Raw genomic sequence first — 27,151 nt, forward strand, 5'->3', positions numbered from 1 at the left:
ATAATACGGCAGCACTGAAAAAAAAAGGTTCTACATATTGAATGTGTGAACATCGATATTCCAGGTGTGGATTTTATACTATAGATTTTCAAGTTGTTACCACTGGGAGAAACTGGGTAAAAAGTACAAGGTATATCTCTGTGCTGTTTCTTATAGCTTCCTGTGAGTCTAAAATTATCTCAAAATATTTAACTTGAAAAGAAAAAGAAAAAATAGAAGAACAGAATTCAAAGCTGAAAGACAATGTAAAAAATATTAAAATTGATGTACTTGAGTAATTTATGTTACTGAGAAGAAATGTCTGAATAGCCAAGAATGTTCCAAAAAATTAATGATGGACACCAAACCATAGATCCAAGAAGCTCAGAAACCATCAAGCATTAGAATACATAAAAGCAAACAAGTAAGCAAACAAATACTAGGCATATTCAAACTGCCGAAAACCAAAGATCCAAAGACAATGAGGAAAACTGAAAAAAATATAAGAACATTGACAAGAGTTAGGGGAGCCTACGTTTGGGACACTCTACAAACCAGAAAACAATGAAGTAACATCTTTAGAGTGCTAGGGGAAAACTCCTTGTCCACCCCAAATTTTATCATTGGTGAAAATCTCTTCCAAAATTAGAAAAAAAGTTATGAGGGAGAAACAAAAGTTTTCTCTAAGAAAAATTGAGACAATGTATTACCAACAGAACTGCACTCACTATATAAGATGTTAAAGGAAGTTCCTTAGGCATAAAGAATATGATCACAGGAAGAAGCTTGAATGTTAAAATGAAGAGCACTGGAAACAGAATAAATGCAAGTAAATATTTTTAATTGTCATAAAAGATAACTGATGTCTATAGGAAAACATAACAATATATTGTATGTTTTAGCATACATAAAAGTAAAATATGACAATAATACCAAGGATGGGAGGGAGGAATCGAAAGTATATTATATTATATATAAAGTGGTATGTGTTATTTGAAGGAACTCTGATTATTTAAAAATCTATATTGTAAAGTCTAGGGCAACAACTCACACCACTAAAAATTTTATATAATGCATAAAGAATGAGCTGAGGATAGAGATAGAAATGGAATAATGAATAACATACTAAATCTAAATGAAGGGAGGAAAACCTTAAAAAGAAACAACAAATAGATGAGGAAAAATAGAAGAGAGTCCTCAAGATGGTACATTTTAATCTAATCATGTCATTAATACATTAAACATAATTGTTGTAAACATACCACATAAAATAAAAAGATTAACAGATTGGATAAAAAAGCGAGGCCCAACTATGCATGGTCCACAAAAAAGCCACTTTAAATATAAATATGCAAATAGGCTAAAAATGAAAAGATTCTAAAAATTTATCATGCTACCACTCGTTGAAAGAAAGTTGGAATAGCTGTAACAGTATCAAAATAGACATCAGAAAAGTGACTATTACCAGGAATAAAGAGCAACATTATGTGATGATAAAAGGGTCATTTCTCCCAGAATCCATAATAATCCTAAATGTATATGCATCCAACAAGAGAGCTTTAAAATATATAAAGCAAAAACTAATAATAGTATAGGGAGAAATAAACCCACAATTATAACTGAAGACTTCACCATTCAGTTTATGGTAATTGATAGCAAGTAGAGAGAAAATCAGTAAGGATATAGAAAACTTGAAAACACTGTCAACAACTTGACCTAACCAATGTTTATAGAACACTGTATCCCAAAACAGTACAACAGATATTATATTTAAGTGCATATGGAACATGTCTCAAGAGAGCTAATATTGTTGGTCATAAAATGTTACACATTTCAAAAATTGAAATTATAAAAAGTGCTTATGAATATAATCTATGAATTTATGAATAAACTAGAAACCAATAAAAAAAATCTGGAAAAATATCCCATATATTGATTGTGTGAAGAGGAGATATTAGGGAAATTGAATATTTTGATTTGAGTGAAGATAAAAATAGAGCATACCAAAAATTTTGGTTGCAACTAAAGCAGTGCCTTGAAAGAAGTTTATAACACAAGATGCTTTTGTTAGGAGGAAGGTCCCAATAATAAAATAAAAATCTAGTTCTTGAACAGATTAACACTGTTACAAACATATAGCCAGACTGGCCAAAGAGAAAGAGAGAAGACACACATCACAAACATCAGGAATACAAGAAGGGACATCACTACAGACCCTAAGGACATTGTAAAAATAAGAGGAGAAACCATGAATAACACTATTGCCATAACTTTGATGATTTAGATGAAACAGATAAATTTTTTCAGGCATCAACTACTAAATCTGTGTGTGTGTGTGTAAAACTTAAGTATTCTGAAGGAACTGAATATGTAGTAAATGCTTCCTGTTAATAAATACTCCAGGTTCAGATGGTTTCAATGGTGAATTCTAAATATTTAAGAAAGAAACAGTAACAATTCTCCACAAACTCTTCCAGAATATTTAAAAAAAAAAAAGTAAAACACTTTCCAACTCATCTTATGCCAGCATTTCCCAAATACCAAAATGAGACAAACACATTATAAGAAAGAAAGATGAGTATCTGTCATAAACATAGATGGGAAGTTCTCAATAACATGCTAGCAAATTAAATGCAACAATATATTTAAAAAATGATCAAATAGAGTTTATCTCAGGAATGAAAGGCTAGTTCAGTATTGAACAATCAATCAATGTAAAATACTGTATCAAAAGACTAAAGAAGCAAAACCGAAAAATTATCACATTGAGTTCAAATGAAGACTCTGGCAAAATTCAACATTCATTTCTGGTATTCTCAGAAAACTAGAGTTAAAAGGAATCTTTGTTGACCTGATAAAGAGCGTCTGCAGAAAGCCTACAGTTAGCATTATATTTAATAGGAAAAGACTAAATGTTTTCTGCTTAGGGTCAGCAACAATATTCTCACTAATCCTATTGCACATTGTACTGGAAGTCATAGCTAGTGCAGTAAGGCAAGAAAAAGAAATAGAAGGCATAGACTTGGAAAGGATGAAATAAAACTCTCTATTTGTAGATGACATGATTGTGTAAAACTTCCCAAAGAATCTATTAAAAAGTTACTAAAACTAAGTATGTTTAGAACAGTTTTATAAGATCAGTATACAAAAATTAATGTTTCTATATGTGGAAATGTTTTCTGTATACAGTGTTTCTACAGACAAAAATCAATATTCCTATCCAACAGCATGAACAATTAGAAATTTAAAAGACAGTATTATTTACAATAATATCAAAACTGTGAAATATTTAGGTATGAATGTTACAAAGTATGTTAAAGAACCACAAAGCACTCATCAAATTAATTTTTAAAAGACTTTAAAATGGAGACATTGTATTTGTCATTTAGAAAATACTATATTGTTATAATGTTACTTACCCTCAAACTGATCAATGGGTTCAATGCAATTCCAACTGAAATCCCTTCAGGACTTTCATAGAAATTGACAAATGGATTCTAATATTTATTTAGAAAGACCAAAGAATTAGAACAGCTACAACAATTTTGAAATAGAAGAAGAAAGGCAGAGACTCATACTATGTGATTTTCTGACGTACTATACTAAGTTTAGACAGTGTCATACTATAGAAAGAATAGGCATATGGACCAATGACAGCGAATAGAGTCCAGAAAGAGACCCACACATACATGGCCAATTGATTTTTAACAAAGGTGCAAAGCCAGCTGATTTTCAACAAGTGGTGCTAGAATGATTGAATATACATATGCAAGAATATGATCTAGATTCATACTTTATGCAAAAATAAATTCAAAATGAACCATAGACTTAAATACAAGTACTAAAACTATATAATTTCCAAAAGAAAACAAAGAGAAAAATATTTGTGATCATGGCTTACGCAAAGATTCCTTAGCTAACATTTTCAAAACATGATCTATAAGGGGAAGGATGGATAAACTGAATTTTATCAAAATTAAGAACTGTGTGTTGGAATAAATTGCTAAGAAAATGAAAATAAAAGCCAAAGGGTGAGCAGCAATATTTGTAAGTCACATCTCTAGTCAAGGGTTTGTATCCAGAATATGTAAGATTCTCAAACTCAATGAAACCCTCAAAATTTAACAGGAAAAGAGACAATCCAATAGAACTGTGCCAAATATGTGAACAGACACATCCCATAGACAGCAAGTCAGTGTATAAATACCTTCCACAAAATTAGTCATTAAAGAAATGAAAATTAAACCCACAATGTGGCACCAATGCACAGCTATTAGAATAACTAAAATATTCAAAACATAAAAAAATTAAAAGACCAAGTTCCAGCAAGTATACCAAGCAACTTAAACTCACATATGCCTGCTGGTGGAAATGGAAATGGTGCAGACATCCTGGAAAACAGTTTGACAAATTCTTATGAAGTTAAACATGTACTTACTATATGACCCAGCAATCTCACTGTGAAACGAAAACCACATCCTCACAAAAACATGCACATGAATGTTTGCAGCAGCTTTATCTGTCATCACCAGGAACTAAAAACTCCGCAGGTATTTCTCAACTGGCGAATGGATAAAAAGCTGGTACACTCCATACAATAAAATACTTACTCAACAATAAAAAGAAACAAACTACTGTTTCGTGCAACCGCATGGATGGGTCTCACATGAACTATGCTAGCTGAAAGAAGCAGGATACCAAGGGCTACATACTCCATGACTCAGTGTATATGACATTCTTACCAGAGCCAAACTAGAGATCAGTGGTTGCCAAGGGCTGGGGTTTGAAGAGGGAACGGTTACAAAAGAGGCACGGGGGAATCTTGGGGACTGATGGCACTGTTGTGTATCTTGATTGGGATGGTGGTTACATGACTGTATTTCAAAATTCTAAGAACTGTGTGCTTAAAAGGGTGAATTTTACTATATGCCGATTGTACCTCAATGTAAATGGAAAATAAAAGTTTCTTAAAACCTGTGGTTTTCTAATGGTATTGGATTTAAAAACTGTCACTCACCTAAACATTAGTTTTGAACACATTAACTGTTTAGTAATGCAAAGTCTCTGTTGGTTCTGAATTATCCAGCACAGAATTTTAGAAAAGGCTTCCTGTGAGTCCATGATTCCCATGGAGAAAATGAAACCAGTAACAGGATTAAAAGTGGCTAGTTTTCAGCATTCTCTTGCACTAAGCTTGAGTAACCTCAGTGAATATTGATGAGCTGCTCTTATAAATTACTCCATGTTTCTGACACAGCTCTTGCTGTCATTTTAACCTAAGAACTTTTTAATATATAGAATCTTTGTTTTTCTGAGTCATAAAAATAACTCTAGAAAAATGCATCTGAAGTGTTCCTGTTAGTGCTGATAAAATTGTGGCATTCTATAAAAATTTCTTCAAGTGTATTGCATGCTGTGAAAAAAAAAAAAACTAAAATTATTTGAGAAGGAGAAATTGAAGCCATCTCTCCTATAAAAATTAAGGTAGGATTTTTTTTAGGTAAATAGACTTTGATGTATTCCCTATTATATTATCTGTATTTGTACTAATATAATGTATCAACAATAGAAAAATTACACTGCCTTTTCATCTAAATGTTCAGGCATAGGCTACTTACTGGTTGTATTATCTTTTTATTAATTTACAAATAAAAAAGGTCATTTGGAATCAGGAAATGAAATCGATTGAATTGCTAAAAACTGAGTGAAGACAAATGTTTAATGTCAGGAAGAAGAAAAGAAAGTGAACTGTGAGCAAAGGGTAAACACACAAATAAGAAGTCTTTAAAAATTCACTTTCCCTTGGTTCCACTTTCCCTCTTGAGCTTGGTAAGCAACACTGATAATCATGACATCATGATCAATCGGCTTGATTGATGAATTCATCTGGGACTCCCCACTTTCCATCTCTAACCCCTGCCCCACTTTAAGAACAGCCTCTTAGAAACACAGAAAACTTTCCTACATACTTTTAAGTAAATTGGCAAATAGCAGGGTGTGGTGGCTCGCGCCTATAATCCCAACACTTTGATCTGCACTTTTGAGCAGATCACTTGAGGCCAGGAGTTCGAGACCAGTCTGGCCAATGTGGCAAAACCCTGTCTCTACTAAAAATGTAAAAATTAGCTGGGTGTGGTGCTGGTGTGCGCCTATAATCCCAGCTACTTGGGAAGCTGAGGCAGGAGAATCACTTGAACCCAGGAGGCGGAGGTTGCAGTGACGTGAGATCGTGCCACTGTACTCCAACCTGGGTGACAGGGTGAGGCAGAAAAGTGGACTCTTCAACTCTCATCTTATGAGACTTCCTGTTGGATGGCCCATGTTGCTCTCTTCTTGAAATCGTCCTCCATTTTCAAAAATTAAAAAAAAGTTCTTATCAACTATGACACTGAATCTTTGGATTCATCTCCTATCCTTTTCAATAGTTCTTCTTTGTCTCCTGTTGTGGGTTCTTAAGTACTGAGTTCTTCCCTCAGATAATGGTGTTCCCTGGGATTTCATTCCCTTAACTCAACATATATTTATCAAACATCCACGACATACTAGGTACTGGAAATACAGCAGTCAGCAAGACAAACAAGGTCACTGTCCTTGTTTGAGGGACACTGTCACTGTCCTTGTTTGTTTATTAATATATGTCTATGAGGGACATATATTAATAAACAAATGTGCTAATCACATCCTGAAGAGCCTACCTATCCTTCCTGAGGGAACTGTCTACTCTTGAAGTGACAGCCTTTATTTCTGTGAGATGGTTCTCATGTTTATGTCACCACCTCTGATCCCTCCCTCGAACTCCTAGATTCAGAGTCACCAACCCACCCAGGGGGATACAGAGCATCGTGGTTGAGGGTGTGGATCCTGGAGCTGCTCTGTCTGTATTCCCAGCCTGGTACCATCCTTTACTAAGCATTTCGTGTTAACTGCTCTGGGCCACAGTTGCACCATGTGTTAGGTGTGGGTTAATAGTTTTAGTATCTACCTAACATGGTTGTTCTGAGGGCTAAGTGAGTTAATACATAGAAAACTTATAAAACAGTAAGAGCCCAAATTCTCGTTAACTCTTTTTACTATCATTAATATTCATATCACTATTTGGATTTCCCAAATGTACTGCAACTCACTGTGTCTGCATCAGATTCGCTATGTCCATTGTTCACTCAGGCCACTGACTTGAGAAACCCAGGAGTCAGCTTTGTCTCTTTCCATTCTCTTTATTTATATTTGTTTGTTTATTTACTTATTTATTTTTGAGACAGGGTTTCACTGTGTCACCCAGGCTGGATGAATTCATCTGGGACTCCCCACTTTCCATCTCTAACCTGGAGTACAGTGGCGCAATCTCGGCTCACTTCAACCTCTGCCTCCCAGGTTCAAGTGATCCTCTTGCCTCAGCCTCCTGAATAGCTGGGGCCACAGGCATGTGCCACCACACCCAGCTAATTTTTGTATTTTTAGAAGAGATGGGGTTTCACCTTGTTGGCCAGGCTAGTCTCCAACTCCTGACCTCAAGTGATCCTCCCGCCTCAGGCTCCCAAGGTGCTGGGATCACAGGCGTGAGCCATGCACCCAACCTCTTTCCATTCTCTGTCTCTACATAGCCATCATTCCCCAGGTGCTACCACAATTACCTCGTGTCTCTGTGGTTCAGGACTTCATTGTCTCTCCCATGCTCTGCTTCTAGTTTCTCTCGTTTCTAATTCAGCCTCAGAGAAATTGAGTAATGTTATTTCACTTAATACCCCAAGCCGACATGGTATGAGGGCCAACCCAGCCTACAAAAGTTGCGATTTGTTTAACAATATTTTTAAAAACAATTAAGGCTGTGTGCGGTGGCTCATGCCTATAATCCCAGCATTTTGGGAAGCCAAGGGGAGCAGATCCCTTAAGGCCAGGAGTTCAAGACCAGCCTGGCCAACATGGTGAAACCCCGTGTCTACTAAATATACAAAAATTAGCTGGGTGTGGTCACACACACCTATAATCCCAGCTACTCAGGAGGCTGAGGGATGAGAATTGCTTGAACCCAGGAGGGGAGGTTGCAGTGAGCCAAGATCACGCCACCGCACTCCAGCCTGGATGACCAGGGGAGACTCTACCTCGAAAAGAAAAAAAAAAAAGAGAGAGGCACGGTAGCTCACACCTGTAATCCCAGCACTTTGGGAGGTTGAGGTGGGCAGATCACTTGAGGTCAGGAGTTCAAGAGCAGCCTGGCCAATATGGTGAAACCCCATCTCTACTAAAAAATACAAAAAATTAGCCAGACATGGTGGTGCGTGCCTGTAATTCCAGCTACTTGGGAGGCTGAGGCAGGAGAATCACTTGAACCTGAGAGGCGGAGGTTGCAGTGAGCTGAGATCATGCCATTGCACTCCAACCTGGATGACAGAGCGAGACTCTGTCTCAAAAAAAAAAAAAGAAAAGAAAAGAAAAGAAACACGCAGCTCTACAGTATGCCCTTTGTATTCCATGCATGGTCCAGAGGTTAAAAATCCTTTCTAGGGAAACATTAGTGTCAAGAAGTGGATAGCTATAGGTTCTTAGAAAACATCCATCCTATTTAACGATTTCCTACTCAGTCTTTATCTTAGCACTGACAATACATCTTTAGAATATATAAAGTATATGTGCTGATATAGGACAAAATTAAGTGGAAAAATAGGCCGTTGTAGAATATGTAAGTTACTCCCGTTTGGAAATACTAAGGAGAATGTTTTATACAGGTCCACATATAAGTCAGATAAATGTCTGCTCTTATCTATGTAGACTATTTGAGAAGGTTCATCGAAAAGCCATTAAGAAGAATTTATTGGCCTAGGCATGGTGGCTCATGCCTGTAATCCTGGGACTCTGGGAGGCCGAGGTGGGTGGATCATGAGGTCAGGAGCTTCAGACCATCGTGGCCAACATGGTGAAAACCCATCTCTACTAAAATACAAAAAATTAGCCTAGTGTGGTGTTACACACCTGAGTCCCAGCTACTTGGGAGTCTGAGACAGGGGAATTGGTTAAACCCAGGAGGTGGAGATTGCAATGAGCCAAGATCACACCACTGCACTCTAGCCTGGCGACAGAGCAAGACTCAGTCTCAAAAAAAAAAAAAAAAAGAAAAAAAGGAAGAAAAAGAAAAAATATTTCTTTAGAAAGGCAAACAGAGAAGTCACCTCATAACCATCCTACCACAGAAGGCTTTTCTTTCTTACAGAGTTCATCTCATTTCACTTTTCAGAACCTTTTACAGCAGATAATTCTGGAGTACAGGTGGCATTTATACTCTTGACAAAAGAAAAAGCCTCAAGCTGTCCTCTGAGGAGATAAAGTCTCCATGAAGAGGAGGCCAAAACCTTTCTGTTGCTCCTCTCTCTCCCCTGTGTGCCATAGCTCCCAGTTGGTGAGGACTGTGCTATCCTTGTGATCCAGGCTTCTGGTCAGACTTGATGGACAGTGAGCACTCAGTGACTTTGTTGATTGAATATATGAGTGGATGAGTTGTCAATGAACGGGAAGTGAAATAGACGTTATATGTATAAATATAAAGATCCTAAGAAAGATCAACTCTGGAAGTGGAGATGCAAGATTATTGAGGAACTCACAAAATGTCAGAGGCAGCAGATGGAGTTATGTAAACTACATGTCTAGTCCTCCTTAAAAGCAGAATTCTGATTCATTCTAGGGGAGGCTGCTCTGGTACCTGCCTTGGCATTGCGCAGTCATAGCTTTCCCCTTCCCTTCTCCCAAATTTCTGCAGAGGCCCCACTTCCAGAATGAGGTCAGAGGAAGGAGAGATGTTGCTACTGAGAGCTTGCTTGCTTCACGTGAGCTTGTGGAGGGTGACAACTACAGGATAAGTTTGTAAACTCACAAAACAGAAGTAAAAACACATTCCGAAAATATCCTCTTTAGGGAATAGAAGGAATTAAAACTGCCTGAGAAGGAGGAGGTCAAGACCAGTCCCCAAAGCACACATCTACCTGCTTAAGAAAGACAAGATGTGGACTTTTCAAAGTATTCAATGGCGTCAGAAATCAGATCAATGACAGAGGAGTTTCAGTGGAAAAGTAGGAGGAGTTGGGAATCAGGGACAAGGAGTCAAATCTTGAATGTCTCTTACAGAAGATGCTATCAGAGAGGAAGATGGAAAATATCATCGGGAGCCTGTCATTTTACAAGAGGTGGTTGCATTTGGAGTCTGTCCAATGGGACCTTGAAAGGAACCTCCCTGCAGGATTACAATTCCAAACCAAGCAGGTTCTGACCATAGCAGAGAATGGAGAACTTAGGCTGTGTTGTGTCTTCAGATCTGGATCTACGAAGACAAGTCATCTCTGTGAGAAAGGAAGGAGCCAGCAGTTCAGGGTGGGCAGTGCTGATAGCATGAGCCAAGCCTCAAAGACACTGGGCAGCTCCTCATCCAAAGACAAAGGGCAGCTCCTCATCCAGCACAGAGCCAAGGCCTTAGCAGAGTGTTCACAGACACCACAGAGGGACTTGGAATTGTGCTTCTTTCCTGACCACAAGGACTCCACAGCTGACCTTCAATTCTGGTGGATCATTACATACAGGAAAAGAAGATGACAGGAAAGCCTGCCATCACCTGTGAGCTGTGACTCCTCTTGGAGGCTCCCTCTGGAACTAACAGGAAGGAAGCATGTTCCCCAGTGATCAGGTCAATGCAGCCTATCGTCTAAGGCCAAGGGGGCTAAGAGGCCAAAGAAAAAGGCTGAAAAACGCAGTTTTCCCGAAAAAAAAAAAAAAAAAAAAGTAATAATAGGGATGTAGAAACAGAAATAATGTATCAGTTGGCCCCAAGGTGGCGAGTCCTTGCACCACCTTCCGGAAAATATCCTTTATTGATTTATTTATTTATTTTTGGAGACAGGGTCTTGCTCTGTTACTCAGGCTGGAATGCAGTGGTGTGATCCTGGCCCACTGCAACCTCAACCCGCTGGGCTCAAGCAATCCTCCCATTTCAGCCACCTAAGTAGCTGGGACTACAAGTACATGCCACCATGCCTGGCTAATTTTTGTATTTTTAGTAGAGAAGGCTACCAAACCCAGGCTGGTCTCGAACTCCTGGGCTCAAGTGACCCACCTGCCTCAGCCTCCCCAAGTATTGGGATTACAGGCGTGAGCCACCGCCCCCAGCCTCAGAAAGTATCCCTGATGTAGCAAGGTTTTGGGATATAATATGTTCAGCTGAAAGCGGCAAGAACTCTTAGACTTTCTTGCAAAAACTTGTAACCACTGTGGAGGTTAGATAAGCATCTTTATGAGAGGTTATCTATGGAGGATTATCTATGATATGGGCATGTTTCAAGATCTTGCTGCAAAAGACCTTGTCCCGAACACGTTGGTCCTCATGGTGGTTTTGCTTCAAGACGGCATCACACTGGCCATGGAATAGGTTGTTTTCCTACAATGCAGAAGCACACGTAGGGGCTGTACCTTCCTAGGCACTGCTTGCCAGGAGGGGAAGAAAAGACCAAGGAGTCATCAGCTTCCACTTTTCCTAGTTGCAAGAGATCCTAAGACCCTACGCTGCAGGAGAATCACACCTACAGAAGAGTCTCCTCGGACAGAATCCTCCCTGCCCCAGTGGCCTCTGCAGCATCCCTGGACAAGCAGCAGCAAGCAGAGGCCAGATGCTCCGTCTGTCTGGACTACCTGAGAGACCCAATGACCACTGATTGCAGGCACTACATGGGGCCTGCACCCAGCAGTGCTAGAAAGGTCTACAGAACACCTCTCCCTGTCCTGTCTGCCTCCACCACTGTCCTGACAAGAACCTCAGGAGGAACTTCCGGTTATGCCACATGACCGATATTGCTCAGCAGCTTCTCACCACTGCAAGGCGCAAGAGGAAACTGCAGGGAGAGGAGTCCGTGTGCAGGAAGCGCAGTCAGATGTGGCCCTGTTCTGTGAGAAGGATCCTGAACTACTGTGTCCCCAGTGCAGGGTCTCCCCTGACCACTGAGATCATCCCCTGATGCCCATTGAACAAGCTGCAGCTAAGCACAGGAAGCAGCTCAAGAGCTACGTTGAGGCCGGGCGCGGTGGCTCACGCCTGTAATCCCAGCACTTTGGGAGGCAGAGGCGGGCAGATCACAAAGTCAGGAGATCGAGACCACCCTGGCTAACACGGTGAAACCCCGCCTCTACTAAAAATACAAAAAAATTAGCCGGGCGTGGTGGCGGGCACCTGTAGTCCCAGCTACTCAGGAGGCCGAGGCAGGAGAATGGCCTGAACCCAGGAGGCTGGGCTTGCAGCGAGGAGAGATTGCGCCACTGCACTCCAGCCTGGGAGACAGAGAGCGACTCCGTCTCAAAAAAAAAAAAAGAGCTACTTTGAACCCTTGGAAAAGCAAGTGGAAGATGCTGCCATGGGGTGTGAAATGCACATCTCAGAATCTTTTGCGGTGACCAGGAAGGAGGAAAAGCAGAGGAGAAACTTATTTTCTGAATTGGAACAATATAAGCATTTCTCAAGAATGAAACAAGTTGCAATTCATGACAGGCTACTAATTGAAAAGAAAAATTTAAAAAAACAAAAAAACTAACTGAAACAAAAGCAGAAATTGAGACCATATTCTCACCTTAGAAAAATCTGCTTTGTGAAATAACACAGAAGTATTTGCAGGCGGACCTGGGGTTGCTGACACGTTTTGAAAATGTCCACAATAAGCATGAAAACCTGAAAACTCTTGCAGTGTTGTCATATGAATCAAACAATGAGATTTTCAGTGTCCCTCTCCAGCATTCAGGTGTGCAAAAAGTGACCAGCATGCTTGAGTCAAATTTGACAGTAGGTCCTAAAACTGCCTACCCTAAATTTATTAGCATGGAAAATAGAAAACATATGAAATTTGAGATAGAGAAACCAAACTTTGCTCATAATATCAAACCATTTAGTTCTTACACAGCTGTGGCTCCTAGAGGTTTAATACTGGCAGGGAGGGGTAAGAGGCACAGGTGTGTGGTCCTTCAGTGTGCGTAGACTCCCCAGAGATGCTCATACAGCACCATCCCCAAGAAAAAGATGCTCATTCCAGCAATGGAGTAATTGTTGGAGGATATGGGATGTAGCCCCGTGTCAGCAGATTGGCCTTTCTCCAGACCACGAGTTGAGAGAAGTTTCATTTTATAATTTGCATGCTGGATCATATTTGTTGACTATTGCTGATATATTTACAGAAAAACGTGTGCTTTATTTCTGCATTGGACCTTCATAAAATCTCTTGCAATTACTGTAGTCGGTGATGGATAGTATTCTACCTGAAAAACTGTTTTGTATCATATATTTTCTTCCAGTGTTCTTCAAGGGAATTTCTAATAAAGAATGTGACTCGGAAAAAAAAAAAAAAAACCCTTCTAATCTAATACAGTATTTCCCTTACTTGAATCCTACAGAACGTTGGTGCTATTTTCCCTAAGCTGCTTATCAGATTCTGCTTTGTTTTATAGCTCATTTTATGCTTGTTTTTTTAATCTCCTTTCCCAACTGCCATCCCTCTTGCATCCCCCAACCACCCATGCACACCCATATATTTCAGGGAGCAGGAATGCTCATTGTTTATCCTGCTTCTTAATACAGTACCTTGTATGTGAGAGATGCTCAGTATTTAATTATTGGATTAAATGGAATTATTTATAAATCCAGGATACCAGTCTATGAACTAAGCAGTTGTCACCTTTATATAAAAATTGCATTGCTTGTAAGATTGGCAAAATTATCATTTTATAATTAGATGTGGGATGCACACATTGTTCTGGTAATGTTTGGTTGCCAGACTGCTTTCTGTGCTATAACTACCCTCAGACAGCTAATTCATTTCAATTATTGATGACAGCCATATCTTAGTAACCCATAAGCATGTGGAAAGAACTGAATAATTAAAACTTTCATTTTCAGTCCAAATGAGAATTTTCAAATGGGCAAACAAAGCATCTGGCCTTTTCTTCTTTTTCCCCCCACATTCAGTGGCATTACTTTCATTTTTTCCATCAGGTGATACTTAAGGAGCAGCTTTCTCTGCCATTGCTATTTAGTGTCTCTGTGGCTTTGATGCATTTTTTGAAGATGCTCTCAGCCCAGGTTTATGATCAATGGGATCCTATTGCCCTGCTGCTCATGGTACACTTGGCTGTACTTTATAGGATGGTTCTCCCCAAAGAATCTTGCAAGTTCAAACCACACTGGGCTGGCTAATGGAAAATCTTCAAGACATTTCCTCCCACAAGATTGCTGGGAACATTTCCACCCCATCAGATTGTCAGTCTGGTTCCAAATAGGATATCCCTAAAACGTGTTGTTATTATTGTGGCTGTTTTTTAAGACAATATTGGTTGTGTCACAGGTAGCGACTATCTGGGGCTGGTAGCATGGGAGGGAATAAGAATTTACCAAGACCGTTGTAGGTAAAGAAAGGCAGATTTATTAGAGAAAGTAGGAAAGTATGTTGCAAGGAAGCAGTGGGCAGGCCAGCAAGAGAGGAGCTGACTGTAATGAGAGGAAGGGTTACTGGGGATTTTATAGGATGGTACTTGTGCTGTGTGCTGGAGAGGGCTTCATACAGCAATATTGCCAAAGTTACGGTGAGCTAACTTGCATTTCCCGATCAGCTGAGTGTCTGATGATAGCTGGGTACAGGAAGATTGTGAGTTATTTGCCCAGGAAGGCCATGTGTCCTGGGCCATGAAGAAAGGCAGATTTGTAGCTTATCTCCTTTTTCTTTCTGTTTTCCCCTGCTGCTGCCAGCCTGACTTCTTTTTCCTCATTAGGACTCCACAGGTTATATTCATGGGGAAACAGTAAACTGTTTGTGTGAGTTTTCTCAGCCCCACACACCTATCCCTGTTCAAGCCCAGTGAAATGTTCTGTATTTTGTAGCCTTTGACCAACCAGTTGCCAAGCAGCTATTGGACTGTCTCCCATTCCGGATACATAAGATGACTTCCTTCCATTAACTGAAACATTGATTTGAGACAATCACTTTGCAAGTACATTGATCCCTTTAATGGGAAATTGTTGCATAAGGTTCCCAGATTTCAAATCTTACCCTGTTTTTGAATATTGACACTTTATTTTTGTTTTTGTTTTTGTTTTTGAGACAGAGTCTCTCTCTGTCTCCCAGGCTGGAGTGCAGTGGCGCCATCTCGCCTCGCTGCAAGCTCCACCTCCCAGGTTCAGGCCATTCTCCTGCCTCAGCCTCCTGAGTAGCTGGGACTACGGGCGCCCGCCACCACGCCCGGCTAATTTTTTGTATTTTCAGTAGAGACGGGGTTTCACTGTGTTAGCCAGGATGGTCTTGATCTCCTGACCTTGTGATCCGCCCGCCTTGGTCTCCCAAAGTGCTGGAATTACAGGCGTGAGCCACCGCGCCCGGTCAGATATTGACACTTTCTAAAGCATTCCCGTGTCAAGTTTGAAGAGATGTTGGTTGGATATGTATTGAAAGGAGTCAGATGCACCACAGAAACACAAACATGGTACCATAGGCTCAACAGAGTAGTACTTTGGGTGTTTTGTGGGAGTTTAGCTCTAGAAATTAACAAAAGGATTAGACAAGGATTCAGTTCATCTCAGTTGTATTTCTAGACTCAGGCCCATACTGTGAGGTTAGAATATCAGTTTCTCAAACGATGTTGGAACACCTTGAGCAGCTGCTCCTCTCAAAGCACTATGGGGAGGGTATGGTAAATACGAAAAAGAAAAATATGACCAGTCTGCAAGCAACAGGTGTCAATCAAGAGTACATTATGATACAGCACAAAGGTCAATGTCACCTTTATAAAATTCTCACTGAATGTTTTGCTTATGGAAGTCAGAATGGAAGTGCCTTGGAGTGTTCACACCTGATTCAAATTCATGGGAACAGCCATCGGAGAATGAGGTTGAGCATGACGGTGAACAAACTGTCAGTTAGTTACTCATGAAGCCTGAATGGAAAACGCAGTTTAGATGTGTGGTCAAAGTTGTGCCTCCTATTTCCAGAATTGAACTTGCCAAAGTGGAAGGAGTCACAGCTGCAGATCTGAAGGTTGTGCATGTCCCCGCAGAGGGCAGGGACAAAACAATCAAAGACCAGGCTGCTCTTTCTTCCCCCATCCTCCCTCCCACCCCCGAGGAACACGTTCAGGGAAACAGGCTGCTCTAAAGAAGGAGAGCCAATGCTCTGCATGCTAAATTCATTCCTTAGTCTTGCCAGGGAGGTTAATCTTCCTGCCACAGGAGGAGTAAAAGTCAGTGAGAAGTAGAAAGGAGGAGCAAGTTATGCTTTATAATGCTTCCAAAACAGTAGAAGTACTTAATCTTTAGACCAAAGCCCTGGGCAAAGTAGAAACCCTAGGAGAGGGAGAGGGTGGATCTCAAAGTCATGATGGAGACAAGGAAGACCATGTTACAATGTGAATTGTGATTCAGTCATGACCCTGGATTGTATTTGGGACAGCCTTATTAACTATTTTCATTACAAGTGAAGATAACTTTACACCTCTGGTATCTTTCCATCAATAATCCTATAAAGCCTCTCTGCATTTGTTTTCCTAGCATCCAATGCTGAACAATGGAAAACAGGTAGATGGACAAGTTTCCTGCTTGAAATAAGAAAGAGAAGGAAGGGAAATCTGTTTGAGTCAGGCAGCAGCAGAGAATGGCAAGTGCATTTGTAATTTTCATATGCAGGGTGCAGCAGGCCACTGCATGTCCATGACCCTTTTCCTGGAGAGTGTAGGTGCGGCAGAAGGTATGGCAAAAGTGTGCACTCCAGCTCTTGTGCCTCAGCGTAACTCCTGATGTCTGGTTGGTTATAATAATATTGCTGCTGTTAATAATTGCAAATGCTGTTACATTTGCAGACATTGTCCTAAGCGGATTATACATATATACATATATATTTATGTCCAGATATAAACGTCTGTATATGTACATATGTGTATATATACATATGTCTGTATACACACACACAATAAATTGTTTAATTATCCCAACAACCCTATGAATTTTATTACTACCCCACTTTACAGAAATGCTAAGGAATTTGTCAGTTACAAACACAAAACATTAAGGGACTTGTCTGAAGTCAAGAAGGCTGGAGATCTGGAATTCAATCCTGAGTCCTTGCTCTAGCCACTAAGACAGATAAAACTTTCTGGATGGACAGCAATTGCACTCAGGGTTGCAGCCTAGCTCAGTGGTCATCCCGACCAGAGGAGAAGCACTGTCTTCTTTCATCATTCTGCAATGTTTCTGGAACTTCACGGACAGGGAAGCTATGAGAACCAATGGTGCTGGGAATCTAGATGTCAGGTTTCCTTTCAAAAGGCTAGACCTGCCCTTGTTGCTTCCCACTGCTGTGGCGTAAGTGTGGGAAAAGCAGTGCTGCTAGGGAGGGCATTGTCGAGGCGGAGAAGTCCAGTGAGCAATGTTCTGAATCACAGAGGAATGAATCAGAAGCAACACACAGAAGTAAAAACATTTCTCTGGGGCAAGAAGAAAATCCCTCTTTTCTGAATATGTTTACAGCGTTTCTCTACTTCAAGGTCTCTGCTAGACTCTGAAGACTAAATGTGTTTTATGAATTATAATCTACAAATGGAAACCCACTAAATTCCATCCACTTGTCCATGCCTCCCATTATTTGATGACTTGGCTGTAACGGAAAGTAGCCTGAGATTTATACTTTTTAAAATTTTCGTTTTCTAATTATTAAAAAAACAAAAAAAACAAACAAAAGAAAAAAACTGAAGCCTACATCACCCAGACTTCCCCAGTCAGCTTCCCATCCAAGAGCTAACCAGGCCTGACCCTGCTTAGCTTCAGAGATCAGGCATGTTCAGCATAGTACGGCTGTAGGCAAATTTTCCATTAGGAAATATTTGTTCTACCCATTATTTCATCTTGTCCTAAATAAAAACAAGCTTAATGGGTAATATGCACATTTCTGTTAATATCCTGTGCACAAGTGGGATGGGGCGTTTATCTTACAAACCTGAAAGGGTTGCCCAGTATTTTGTCAAAAAATGGATTCTTCAAGGGATTTGAAAAGGGAATCAAATACAACCCACTGAAACTGGAATGACCTCAACTTCCTCACTGCTCATTAAGAAGCTAAGAAGACAGAAAGCAGGAAGGTCAGGAGGAGCCTTGATGGCATTTTGGCATAATTTTCAACTGTCTTAAAAAAGTATGATGAAGTTAAAGTACTGCAAGAAATAACTGATATACGTTTCCAATTTGTTTCATCTCATTCACTCTCAGGCCCCATTCCTTTAAGAGGCCTCCCATTAATCTTCTCCAGGTACTCTACTCAAGGTTTTATCTATTGATTTTCCTTTGCCTAGATAAAGCCAAGAATTGTTGTGTGAATTCCTTCTAGCTAGAATTCAAAGATGCCAAGTGAATAATTGTCCTTTAGAAAGTTTTTAGATCCTTATAAAAGATGAAGCATTGACTAAAGTGAAAGAGAGGAAGAAAGGAAAGGAGGGAAGGAAAGAAGAAAGAAACAAGGAAAGGAAGAATGAAGGGACATTATTCTGTGATCTTGCTAGTCGCTTCCCCTTTCGTCGTCTCAGTGTTACCAGTAGAGGGTGTCCAGGTTGTTGGTGTTTTGAACAAAGAATTGGACAAAATGCACAAACAAAGCAATGAAAGAAAAACCACAGATTTATTGAAACAAAAGTATACTTCACAAAGTGGGAGCGGGCTCAAGCAAGCAGCTCAAGAGTGCTGGTTACAGAATTTTCTGGGGTGTAAATACCCTCTAGAGGTTTCCCATTGGTTATATGTTTACACCCTACATAAATGAAGTAGTGGCCCGCAACCAATCAGCAGCTAAAGGGAAGTTACAAAGTTACACCCTATGCAAATGTCTGATTGGTTGGGGAAGGTGACCAATCAGAGGCTGAAGTCACAAAGTTAGACCCCTATTCAAATGAAGACTAGGCTGCTGACCAGTGTGATTGGTGGTGGGAGGGGGCCAGTCAGAGGTACTTTCCATTTCTCTTGGGTGATACAGAGAAAAGGTGTTGGGGGTGGGGGGTTGGGAAGAAGAGGGGGTGGGAAGGAAGGGCAGTTGCAAAGAGAATAGCCTCTGATCCTTTTGTTACCTGGGTGTGGAGAGGTGGAGTTTTCCTTTTGATTCAAATCAGCCTTAGTTTCCCTTCTTCCTGACCCTATTCTGCTGCCTCATCAGTATCCCTAATTTTGAAATAAGGTTGAACTAACTGTTCTCTAAGATTCTAACATCCTCCCCTGTCTCTTCAATTAGTCATGTTCCTTCTGGCAGGCATTATGATTCCCATGTGGTAGACATAGAAAATAAGACATCAAGAAGTTAAGTGGTATAAACCACCCACTGTGGGAATGAAGGGGTGGGAGAGTAAGCTCATTTCTGAGCAGGAGGCTGCTTTCAGCTCCCAAGATTTGATTCTTGATTTTCTATCCCCCATAACAAAAATTTCACCTCAAGGGCAGAAACAAAATCAATTTAGAGCTCCTAGTAATTAAATTTCCTGAAGTAACTCAGAATATAAATCAGCAGCTAACTGGATGCATGTGAGTTGCTCCCAGTTGCAAGTTCTTTGGTCTTTGTCAAGAAAATTAAAGAAATATTTGTTCACATTTCTATAAAATCATGGAAACAACAAACTGGGCATCTGTAAATGATAAATGAAGCTGTGCTTGAGTTAACTTGTGTTAATCATTCTGAATTACAGCAAAGAACGGTGCTAATACCTCTCCTCTCTCCTTTCTGATGACAACAGCATCATCAGACACCCGCACTGGTTTCTGCATTACCAGTAAAAACCCACCAAACCAACTCTGTCTCCCTTTGTGCTGCCTCTCATGACCTAGCTAAAAATGGTTGCTTTTCCCCCTACTTACTGCATTCTCTTTGATGACCACCTTTTGCTAATTTTGACAAAATAAGAAATAAAGTCTGGGTGTGGTGGCTCACGCCTGTCATCACAGCACTTTGGGAGGCTGAGGTGGGCAGATCACCTGAGGTCAGGAGTTCGAGACCATCCTGGCCAAGATGGTGAACCCCCATCTCTACTAAAAATAAAAAATTAGCCAGGCATGGTGGTGGGCTCCTGTAATCCCAGCCACTCGGGAGGCTGAGGCAGGAGAATTGCTTGAACCCAGGAGGCAAAGGTTGCAGTGAGCCGAGATTGTGCCATTGCACTCCAGCCTGGGTGACAGAGTGAGACTCCATCTCAAAAAAAATAAATATATATATTTTTTTTTCTAGTGTAATTATGTGTTTCTCCTAATTCCTATTTTTATTTTGAAACCCACAACACCTGGGCAGAAAGAGGAGGACAAGCACATGGCAAGTAGGACCTGGCCCCCACCCACAGGGAACGCCTAGACTTGCCAGTGCTTCACCTGGCAAATAATCCTCCCTGAAGATGAAACGTTAAACTAGTTTTTGAGTATTCTTTCAGCTTTCTTGAAGACCCTTAATCTCTTTGTACCTCAGTTTTCTTACTGTGAAATGGATTGTTGTGAGGTTTAAATGCATGTAGACATATGAAGCCTTGAGAACAGTACCTGGTGCACACATCAAGCACTATAATTAATTAGCATTGCTTCTCTTGTTAGTTCTCCCTATGCAGTAGATTGGTAACATCTCCTTGGATTGTATGAAACCCAAACACTCCCACCAAAGTCCCCCGTACTTCAAAATGTCATAGTACAAGAGAGAGAATGGAACCACTGACATAACTTGAGTTTTTTTTTTGTTGTTGTTGTTTTTGAAGCGGAATCTCACTCTGTTGCCAGGCTGGAGTGCAGTGGCACGATCTCAGTTCACTGCAACTTCTGCCTCCTGGGTTCAAGCGATTCTCCTGCCTCAGCCTCCTGAGTAGCTGGGACTACAGGCATGCGCCACCACACCCAGCTAATTTTTTTGTATTTTTAGTAGAGATGAGATTTCACCATGTTGGCCAGGATGGTCTCCATCTCTTGATCTCGGGATCTGCCCGCCTTGGCCTCCTGAAGTGCTGGGATTACAGGCGTGAGCCACCACGCCTGGCCATAACTTGAGTTTTCAATAAAATGACTACGCTGATAACAGCTTCTTGACAGTGGACTACAGTCGTTGAGACCTTAATTAAGCCTGTCTCTGCTCCATGGGTTCATCACTAATAATATGCCCACTTTGTAAAAAAAGAAATCGATCTCTTCCAAAGAATAATTAGCTATAAATATTCAGCCTTTTCAGGATGATTTTATTCAAATGGTTGAACCATTCAGTCAATCATTTAACTTATTTTTGACTGCATAAATCAACTGTGTGATTGAACTAAGAAGTCAGAGCAGTCTATCAGGATGCTCTGTGGCGTGTGGTCGGCCACGGAGGCTGGACAGGGCTGAGCAACCTATCACCAGGCAGAGGGCTGATCCCTGGCAAGTCCTCAGATAACTATTTAAAATTCAAAAAATAATAGATGTTTGTGACAGTGTGGAAAAAGGGAATCCTTATATACTGTTGGTGGGAATTTAAGTTAATACAACCTCTATGGAAACAGTGTGGAGATTTCTCAAAGAGCTAAAAACAGAATTACCATTGGATGCAGCAATCCCACTATTGTGTATCTACGCAAAGCAAAAGAAGTCATTATATCAAAAAGACAGGTGCCTTTGTATGTTTTTCACAGCACAATTCACAGTAGCAGAGATGTGGAATCAAAGTGTTCATCAACAGGCCTGGTGCAGTGGCTTATGCCTGTAATCCCAGCACTTTGGGAGGCCAAGGGCGGGTGGATCACCTGAGGTCAGGAGTTTGAGACTAGCCTGGCCAACGTGGTGAAACCCCGTCTCTCTACTGAAAATACAAAGGTCAGCTACATGTGGTGGCGGGAGCCTGTAGTCACAGCTACTCAGGAGGCCGAGGCAGGAGAATCACTTGAACCTGGGAGGCAGATCTTGCAGCGGGTCAAGATCACTCCATTGCACTTCAGCCTGGGTGACAAAGCGAGATTCCATCTCAAAAAAAAAAAAAACAAAAACAAAAACAAAAAAGGATATTCATCAACAGATGACTGGATAAAGAAAATGTGGTATATATACACAATGGAATACTATTTAGCCACGAAAAACAATGAAATCATGTCTTTTGTAGCAACATGCGTGGAACTGGAGGCCATTATCTTAAGTGAAACAACTTAGAAATGCAAAATCAAGCACCACACGTTATTGCTTATAAGTGGGAGCTAAATAGTGTGTACACATGGACATAGAGAGTGGAGTAATCGACACTGGAGATTCAGAAGGGTGAGAGCATGGAGCGGGATGAAGGATGAGAAATTACTTAATGAGTGCAATGTATACTATCCAGGTGATGATGGTTACAATAAGTCTCCACTTCACCACGGAGCAAAATATCCACATGACGAAACTGCCTCATACCCCTTACATTTATTTTAAAAAATTAAGAATTTGTCAGCAAATCAATCAGACCTTCAGCTTCTTTTCCCTTTAATAATCTAGACATAGAAATTCATCAGAAGCCCAGAACTCTATATTATTTTTCCCATTGCCAGCATTTTAAAATTTGTCATAAATCTGTCCTGAATGTCTTGCTCTGGGTGAAAAAGCGGCAAAACAAAAGGCAGTTTTGTTCTGTTTTATTTGTTTGTTTTCCATCGTCAACAGCAGCCTGAACTAATATGTAAAACTAGAAATGGGCTTGAGTCATTCTAGGGTAGAGAGGAAGATATTCGGAGGAAATTTAATTCTCTTTACATCTCTAGAGGGCAGTGATTGGCTTCCTCCCTTCCTCCAGATCCTAAAGCTATAATGTAGCCACAGAATGGAGTGATGTCGGGGGTGCAAATAAAACCTCACGGCAAGTCAGCAGCTCAGTTTATGCGACAGGGGAAATGCAACACTAAATCTTTGTTTAGAATAAAGTTATTAAAAACCGGAGAAAATCTAGACAGTGCCCAGGGAGACGGTGCCCACTTGCATCTTGATGGTGATCAATGGTTTATAAGGAGAGTCTTGGGGTAGACACATGCTGAGAATGTTCATATTCTTCCCTCCATCTGATCCTACCTAAAGGGTCAAACATTACTCAGAATTATGGTGCCATTACAGAGCATTTTTATGTTACTTTTCCCAATTTTCCATTAGCTAATGTGGTTTGAGCCAGGCACTGAGCTAATATTTGTCTGCACCTTTTCATTTATTCTTCACAGCAATCTTATGAAATATACCAATCTTTGGATGGAGAAGGTGAAGAGCTGAAGTGCCCTGCCCATGGTGGAGCTAGTCTGTCTCCAGAGCCTGCTCCATAGATGATGGAGACTATGTCCTCATTAGGCCATATTGGTCTCTAGTTCCTGTGCCCCCTGGGCAGGGAGGAGCTATCAGAGTTGGCATCCTGGTACCCTTCTGGGTGTCAGTTTTCAAAATAAAAGTTATCCAGAATAATTGCGTCCTATCATGTTGAAGAGCAGGTGTCTTTCTTCAGATCGGTGGAGGCTGCAATAGTTGTTTTTGTTTGCTTGATTTTCGTCTTCAACAGCAGCCTGAACGTGCTGTGACTACTTCATTTAATATCATTCTACGCATCAGGAGAAAGTCAGCAGGGAGCATGGCAGGGGCAGCTGCTTTGATCCACAGCCACTGCCTTTGGCTTTCATTTGCCCCAGCCTTAGTAGAGAGGGCAAACGTCCACAAGAAGATTAGCAGACAAATACTCCTGAGAAACAAGGTGGATAGAGAAATAGCATGGTTTTATTTCTTTCTCTTTCCTTCTTTCTTTCTTTCCTTTCTGACAGGATCTTGCTCTGTTGTCCAGGCTAGAGTGCAGTAGGGCAATCACTGTTCACTGCAGCCTTGAACTCCTGGGCTTAAGGGGTCCTCCCACCTCGGTCTCCCAAGTGGCTAGGATTACAGTTTTGTGCCTCCACACCAAGCTTAATTTTTTTTTTTTTTTTTGGTAGAGATAGGGTCTCGCTGTGTTGCCCAGACTGCTTTTGAACAAACAATCCTCCCATGCCCGACTTTAAATAACATATTCTCATCCAAGCTTTGGACAGTTTTCCAAGCATTAATGTTTGCCATGTGCGAGCAAATGACCTGAAAACACCACGGGTCTGATGTGGAGACACCAAAGGAAATCAAAGAGATCTGAACATAGTAAAAGTAAATTATGGCCACTGAATTTGCCTTTTGGACTCAAAAGTCAAATGATTCCCTTAATATCTACTTTCATGGGGGCCTACCTCTGGCTCTACTAGGCTTGAATAGCATTGATTTAGTTATATTTATTATTTATTTATTTATATTCCATAAGTCTTTGAGCAACACTGGTGGTATTTGATTACACAAGTTCTTTAGTGGTGATTTGTGAGATTTTTGTGCACTCATCACCCAAACAGTGTACATTGAACCCAATTTGTAACCTTTGGTCCCTCACCCCCTTTCCTTCCCCCATTTCTCGCTAGTCCCCAAAATCTGTTGTATCATTCTTATGCCTCTGCATCCTCATAGTTTGGCTCCCACTTATGAGTGAGAACATATGATGTTTGGTTTTCCACTCCTGAGTTGCTTCCATTAGAATAATAGGCCCCAATCCCATCCAGGTTGCTGCGCATGCCATTAGTTCATTCCTTTTTATGGCTGAGTAGTATTCCAACATATGCATATATACCACAGTTTCTTTATCCACTCGTTGATTGGATTGGCGTTTGGGTTGGCTCCACATTTTTGCAGTTGCAAACAGTGTTGCTATAAACATGCATGTGCAAGAATCTTTTTCGTATAATGATTTCTTTTCCTCTGGGTAGATACCAGTAGAGGGATTGCTGAATCCAATGGTAGTTCTACTTTAGTTCTTTAAGGAATCTCCACAGTTTTCCATAGTGGTTGTACTAGTTCACATTCCCACCAGCAGAGTAGAAGGGTTCCGTGTTCACCACATCCACACCAACATCTATTATTTTTTTTATTTTTTGATTATGGCCATTCTTGCAGGAGTAAGGTAGTATCACATTGTGGTTTTGGTTTGCATTTCCCTGATCATTAGTGATGCTGAGCATTCCTTCATATATTTGTTGGCTATTTGCATACCTTCTTTTGAGAATTGTCTATCCATGTCCTTAGCCTACTTTTTTATGGGGTTGTTTTCTTCTTGCTAATTTGAGTTCATTGTAGATTCTTGATATTAGTCCATTGTCGGATGTATAGATTGTGAAGATTTTCCCCCACTCTGTGAGTTGTCTGTTTATTCTTCTGACTGTTCCTTTTGCTGTGCAAAGGCTCTTTAGTTTAATTAACTCCCAGCTATTTATTTTTGTTTTTATTGCATTTGCTTTTGGGTTCTTGGTCATGAAATCCTTGCCTAAGTCAAGGTCTAGAAGGGGTTTTCCAATGTTATGTTCTAGAATCTTTATGGTTTCAGGTCTTAGATTTAAGTCCTTGATCCACCTTCAGTTGATTTTTGTACAAGGTGAGAGATGAGGATCCAGTTTCATTTTCCTACAGAGTCTTGCCAATTATTCCAGCACCATTTATTGAATAGGGTGTCCTTTCCCCACTTTATGTTTTCGTTTGCTTTGTCAAAGATCAGTTGGCTGTAAATATTTGGGCTTATTTCTGGGTTCTCTATTCTATTCCATTGGTCTATGTGCCTATTTTTATACCAGTAAACATGCTGTTTTGGTGACTATGGACTTATAGTATAGTTTGAAATCAGGTAATGTGATGCCTCCAGATTTGTTCTTTTTGCTGAGTCTTGCTTTGGCTATGCAGGCTGTTTTTGGTTCCATATGAATTTTATAATTGTTTTTCCTAGTTCTGTGAAGAAGGATGGTGGTATTTTGATGGGAATTGCATTGAATCTGTAGATTACTTTTGGCAGTATGGTCATTTTCACGATATTGATTCTATCCATCCATGAGCATGGGATGTGTTTCCATTTGTTTGTGTCATCTATTCTTTCGGCAGTGTTTTGTAGAGGTCTTTCACCCCCTTGGTTAGCCTCCGTGCCTTTGCACATGCCTGATGTGTCCTACCTGCTCTATCTCCTTTCACTTAACCGCGAATAGTCCTTAATGTGTCTGTACATTTCATTCTAGGAGTCATTATTAAAGGCGCACAAAGGTATATGAGGATGCTCATTGTTTTATTTTTTGCATTAGGGAAAGTATAGAATGAAGTCCATCAGTGGGTTAAACAACTTGTGTCCATCTATCCTGTGGTTACCGGGGAGCTGGAAAAGGATGACAGATCTGTACAGAGGAACATGGAAAGATCTCCAGGGCATGTTGTACTGGGGAGTCCTCAGAGCAGAGAGAGACAGGTTCATACATGGCAGATGACCTCCTATCATCCTGAGCAAAGAGTCTTGGCGAGGGGCTTAAGGAAGGGATAAAAAGGGATTTTACTATCAATGGACCCCAGGACTTGAGAGAGCCAAGGTTTCCCTAATAACCCCTCACTGGGTGTTCATGTCATAGAAAGCATGTATTTTTGTGTGCTGTTCTTTAATGACCAAAATTTCACATTGTATAGTTTCATTGACTAAATTAAAAATCATCTGTAATTTTTGCAAAGGGATACTGGACTCAACTGAAGCCAGTATAGCTGTGTTCCTGAGTGTACTTGATTAGGAATCAGAAAACCTGCACTCATTTCTTAATTTACCACTGACTAAATCTCTAACTTGGGGCTAATATTTTTATTTATTTGTGTGAGCTTTACTTTCCTCATCCATCCCTTGAGAGAGGTGGACAAAATGATCTCTGTGGTCTTTTAAGATTCTATTGGTCTATTACTCATAAGGCTTGTGGAATGTTAATAAGAATAATAATTACTAACATATTGCTAGTGATTACCATGTGATAGACACTGTTCTTAGCTTCTTATATGTATTAACCACTTTAATTCTTATAGCAACATATGAAATAAATACTATTATCTCTATTTTATGGAAGCAGCAGCTGAGGCCCAGAAATTAAGTATGTTGTTCAAAGTTGCACAGCTAGAAAGTTGTGGAACTATTAACAGAACCTAAATCCAGGCAGTCTGACTCCAGAATCCATGATTCCAGCCATTCTGCTATGTTGCAATTAAAATCAACCTTTTCCTTGCCACCTGATTTAATGATTCATACAAAACAAAATAGTGTTAAGGAAACAATTCTGAAGAGCTGATATGAAA

General features: G+C 40.4%; 1 protein-coding gene across 3 annotated transcripts in view; it reads left to right on the forward strand.

Annotated features, from left to right (window-relative positions):
* The window catches only part of PLD5 (phospholipase D family member 5), a 422,250-nt gene that overhangs the window by 361,008 nt on the left and 34,091 nt on the right, over positions 1–27,151 (forward strand). The gene's annotated exons all lie outside the window — the stretch shown is intronic.

Source organism: Piliocolobus tephrosceles, chromosome 1, assembly GCF_002776525.5.
Source record: "Piliocolobus tephrosceles isolate RC106 chromosome 1, ASM277652v3, whole genome shotgun sequence".
NCBI classification, from domain to species: domain Eukaryota; kingdom Metazoa; phylum Chordata; class Mammalia; order Primates; family Cercopithecidae; genus Piliocolobus; species Piliocolobus tephrosceles.